Source organism: Bidens hawaiensis, unplaced genomic scaffold (assembly GCF_021521415.1).
Source record: "Bidens hawaiensis isolate Kalapana, Puna unplaced genomic scaffold, B.hawaiensis_p1.1 tig00000888_1, whole genome shotgun sequence".
In the NCBI taxonomy this organism is placed as follows: Eukaryota; Viridiplantae; Streptophyta; class Magnoliopsida; order Asterales; family Asteraceae; genus Bidens; species Bidens hawaiensis.
The window spans coordinates 506,787-512,786 of NW_027491051.1; positions in this window are offsets into that span (position 1 = coordinate 506,787).

Here is a 6,000-nt window from a genome sequence, read left to right on the forward strand (position 1 = left end):
GCTCCTTCTTCAATCACAAATCTGTAATTAGCTTGATAAGAAAAATACAAACTAATTTCAAGTATTCTTTTTTAATTCTTTAGTTATCACCTTAATTATCGAGTTATATTAAGTTAACGTGTATTTTTTATATTACTTAATCCTCATACTGTATGAATGTATACTATTTTATTTTTCATCACGTAATTTAATCATTTCTTTCCTTTTTTAACTTTTCAAAATGTATAAGATGATTCTTATGAGTGTTGTTAAATCTAACGTATTCATAATGCCAGATTCTGCAAGTTGTTTGATCATTAGAACACATATATATTAATTTGTAATTTTGTATCTCTTCTCAAATGGTACGTACTCTCTCTGTCTTATACTTTGATGTAATAATTGCATGCATTGATATATACTATATTAATATAACAACCTTAAACTATTTTTTCTAATGAAATATACTTTTTTTAGCTTAAAACTTGACTGGATTTTACTTTCTAACTAATTAGAAAGTCATGAACGAACAATTTAATTGTTTCCCTTTATTTAAAAAAAGAAAAAAAATAAAAAACTTATATAGAACCAAGATATCGACTATTACTTGGAATATAATACCATTTTCTTATTTTAATATGCTTTAAAAAATTTATAATTGTATAAAATACGAAAGCTTGAAATATTATGATATAATTCCAGTTTTTGTTAAATTTAAAGGGTTGCTTTGAGAAAAGATTAGTAAAAATACATCTACTTATAGAAAAAAATATTCATTAAGCCTTGACATTAACGTATAATTTTTTTAACTGATATTCGATTTTTTCAAATTATTTAATAAATGTGCATTTTTCCAAAATAGGTTAATTTTACAAAAAAAAAAAAAATTCCACGAAGTATCTACTATTATAAAATTTGGGAGAGTTTTATCATTTTGATTACTTATTTATAATGAAGAATTATTACATGATTAAATAGGGTTTAGAAAAAATAAATAAGAAAAATACAATCCCAAATCAAATATGAAAGTGCATAATATGTTTTTAATATCTTCTTTACATTCTCATATGGTTAATTGTGTCCATTTACACACGTATGAGCAATCTTGGTCTTTAAAGGTGTTTATACAAATATTATAAAAATTTATTTAATAAAATATGTCTTCTATAAAAGGTATTAGCCACATGCATTATCTAAACACATGCATATATGTGACAGAATGAAACACAAAAGTTTTCAATTTATATTACAAATGGTGGTCGGGATTATGAGAGATGAGTTTGATCGTTGATTGGATTCCAATCCCAAAACCAAAGTTCACGCTTTATTTTCGAATTTCCTACATACGTACAAACAAAAAAACAAAATAAACTAATAAATAATTATTTTTATAAACAAAGTAAAGTTTTTTTTTGTTGGTTCGTTATAGGTTGAAGCAATATGGTATACATATTGGGTGAAGAAAACAGTTTACGTAATACAAAAAAGAAAGGTAAAAAAGTTTGATTTTGATATATAATTATTTAATAGGGGTGGTATATATTGAGTGAAAAAAAACTTTTTACTAAATAAGTTAAAAGATGAATAAAACAAGTAAAGCTGGATTTTAAAACTCTGTTTTGTTTAGCAATACTTACCTGCTTGGAAAAATAATTACCCGTTAGTAATCATCTCCAATTCTCTAGGGAAATTCAACCTATTAATTAATAGTCCGTGATTAACATATATACCTACTAAATCCTTGGTGAGCTTTACAATCCTAGCTCAATAAGCGTCCACGTTTTAAAATTGTAAAATGTTTTAATAAACAAATTAACATATGCATGTTTGTTATTCGTGTTTATTAAGTGTTGCTTTTAAGTAAAGTATCCATCTTTCCTGGCACTGCACTAAATGCTTCAAATGTTAAGATTAGATGATGAAAATGTATTAGTAAGGAATTATTTCCAATTAGGTCTGATAGGGATGGCAAAGGAGTTTTGGATTTTATTCGTATTTTGAGTCTAATTACAAAGTTGGAAATCTACTTCTTTGTTACACTTTGCTATAAATACATACCCTCCACCCTTTAACTTGCTTGCATCGCTCACGTTTTCAAACGTGCCCTAATCTTCTTGTTGTGCTCTTACACCTCCCTGACTGAATTCGCTTCTGTGTTAAGTTTCCAACATTGTTCGGACCACTACTGTCATTCATTCTCTCTGTCTCAGTCAAACGTTTGCTTACTTTTGAGGTACGCTCAAAATCCAACAATCGGTACGTTAATCATATGTAATTGGTATTTATCCTATATCAATATAAGGATAAAATCCATAACACGTGCAATATCATATATAATACATTCTACTAACTTCTACTAACCGTGTTTGGTAATTTTGATCCCTAATATATGACAAAACAGTCGTAGTGTGAGAGATGAACACAAGTTAAACGGTTAGAACTATCTATGTGCACATAATTAAATATTTTGAGATAAAATGCTCCTTCTTCAATCACAAATCTGTAATTAGGTTGATAAGAAAAATACAAAGAAATTTCAAGTATTCTTTTTTAACTCTTTAGTTGTCACCTTAATTATCGAGCTATATTAAGTTAACGTGTATTTTTTATATTACTTAATCCTCATACTGTATGAATGTATACTATTTTATTTTCATAATGTAATTTAATCATTTTTTTTCCTTTTTTTTACTTTTCAAAATGTATAAGATGATTCTTATGAGTGTTGTTAAATCTAACGTATTCATAATGCCAGATTCTGCAGGTTGTTTGATCATTATAGCACATATATATCAGTTTGTAATTTTGTATCTCTTCTCAAACGATATGTACTCTCTTTGTCTTATACTTTGATGTAATAATTGCATGCATAGATATATACTATATTAATGTAACAACCTTAAACTATTTTTTCTAATGAAATATACTTTTTTTAACTTAAAGCTGGACTGAATTCTACTTTCTAACTAATTAGAAAGTCATGAATGAACAATTTAATTGTTTTCCTTTATTTAAAAAAAGAAAAAAAAATTAAATACTTATATAGAACCAAGATATCGACTATTACTTGGAATATAATACCATTTTAATATTTTAATATTCTTTAAAAAATTTATAATTATATATAATAAGAAAGTTTGAAATATTATGATATAATTCCAGTTTTTGTTAAATTTAAAGGGATGCTTTGAGAAAAGATCAGTAAAAATACATCTACTTATAGAAAAAAATATTCATTAAGCTTGGCATTAACGTATATTTTTTAACTGATATTCGATTTTTTCAAATTATTTTAATAAATGTGCATTTTTCCAAAATTGGTTAATTTTATAAAAAAATTCCACGAAGTATCTACTATTATAAAATTTGGGAGAGTTTTGTCATTTTGATTTCTTATTTATAATGAAGAATTATTACAAGATTAAATAGGGTTTAGAAAATATAAATAAGAAAAATACAATCCCAAATCAAATATGAAAGTACAGTACTAGTAATATGTTTTTAATATCTTCTTTACATACTCATATCAATAATTGTGTCCGTTTACACACGTATAAGCAATCTAGTACTTTAATAATATAGATAAAGGTGTTTATACAAATATTATAAAAATTTATTTCATAAAATGTGTATTCAATAAAAGGTATTAGCTACATGCATTATCTTTACACATGCATATATGTGACATAATGAAACACAAAAGTTTGCAATTTATACTATAAATGGTGGTCGGGTCTATGAGAGCTGAGTTTGATCGTTGATTGGATCCCAATCCCAAAACCAAAGTTAACGCTTTATTTTCTAATTTTCGTACATACGTGCAAACAAAAAGACAAAATAAACTAATAAATAATTATTTTTATAAACAAAGTAAAGTTTTTTTTAGTTGGTTCGTTATAGGTTGAAGCAATATGGTATACATATTGAGTGAAGAAAACAGTTTACGTAATACAAAAAAGAAAGGTAAAAAAGTTTGATTTTGATATATAATTATTTAATAGGGGTGGTGTATATTGAGTGAAAAAACATTTTACTGAAGAAGTTAAAAGATGAATAAAACAAGTAAAGCTGGATTTCAAAACTCTACTTTGTTTAGCAATACTTACCTGCTTGGATGAATAATTACCCGTTAGTAATCATCTCCAATGCTCTAGGGAAATTCAACCTATTAATTTATAGTCCGTGATTAACATATCTACCTACTAAATCCTTGGTGAGCTTTACAATGCTAGCTCAATAAGCGTCCAAGTTTTAAAATTGTAAAATGTTTTAATAATCAAATTAACATATGCATGTTGATTATTAGTGTTTATTTCGTGTTGCTTTTCCGTAAAGTATCCATATTTCATGGCACCGCACTAAATGCTTTAAATGTAAATATTAGATAATGAAAACGTATGAGTAAGGAATTATTTCCAATTAGGTCTGATAGGGATAAAAAAGGAGTTTAAATAGGGATAAAAAAGGAGTTTTGGATTTTATTCGAATTTTGAGTCTAATTACAAATTTGGAAATCTACTTCTTTGTTACAATTTGCTATAATTACATACCCTCAACCCTTTAACTTGCTTTCATCGCTCACCTTTTCAAACGTACCTCAATCTTCTTGTTGTGCTCTTACATCTCCCTGACTGAATTCGCTTCTGTGTTAAGTTTCCAACATTGTTCGGACCACTGCTGTCATTCATCCTCTCTGCCTCAGTCGAAAGTTTGCTTATATTGGTATTAAGACGCGCACAAGGGAGGAACAATTGTATGACTAACAACGGATTTTGATCAAGTCAGTAATTTAGATTGTACGAAGTACAGCAGTGATCAAGTTTAATGACTTTGGGTTTGCTCTAAAAGCGAGTGAAATATTCATGCTTATGACTACCCAGATGATGAAGCCACATAAAGACTCACAGTGTTCAGAATCCTAACGCTTGTTATTTGATTTATTATATTTTTGGGTGATCAACAGCTATAAGGCTTGAGTATGACCGGTTATTACATTTCTGCCATCCTCACCGAGATTTTTGCTAGAGACTAACACCTCTTTCAATTAGGCTTTTCTTTATGTTTATATCACATTCTTTACTCTAACAACTTTTTTAAGACCTTCCAATGCACCAATGCAATTAAGCACTCAGTCTATTAAGCTTATTTCTTACTGGATTTGGGCTCAATCAATCAATGTACTATCATTTTCTCTTTTTGCTTCAAAAACTCAAAATTTTGAGTAGCATCAAAAATGAATTTAATCGCCCCAGTCACTTTCAGTCTATAGATTAATGGCTATCCTATCAATATACAAGTAGATAACAGGACCAAAACATGCAAGCATGTTCCACAAACTTAAATAACAGACATAATTTTCAGCGAGAAAATAAAGTAAAAAGCATAACGAACACCCCAATTACTTTTCATTGTTAGATAAATGGCTATCCTGAATATTTACAAGAATTATTAGGACCAAACATATACAAGTATATGTCCTTCAAATAGAAGTAATTGCCATATTTTTCAGCGAACGTATGTAAAAATCTTTTTGGTTTTACTCTTTACATACTTAAAAACTGTAACATCCTACTTTTGGTTATAATAATAAAATAAATTTTGTTATTTTATAGTGGGTCGTTATCAGTTTAGATAAATAGAATACGAGTTGGGATAGTGTTGGGTAAATGAATATGGGTTATGGACTTGGGTTAGGAAAGAAAGAAGGAAAGACCATGGGCTTAAGCCCATGATCAATAAATATATAAACCCTTAATCTCCATTTAATCCTCATTTCACACATATTCCATACACCACCAAAACACACACTTAAGCTTTCTCTCTAGACTCTTCCTTTCTCTAAACCGAAACCAAGAAGGAACCAAGCACCGACCCGAGGTAATACTAGTATGATGTTTTATTAACTTAAACCCGTTAGATTGGTCACGAAACGACGAGCCGACACCGTTAAACCGTTTAAGTCACGAGGTTCGGATGGAATCGGGTATAAACCGAACCTAAGATGAGCTTAGGGACCACCCT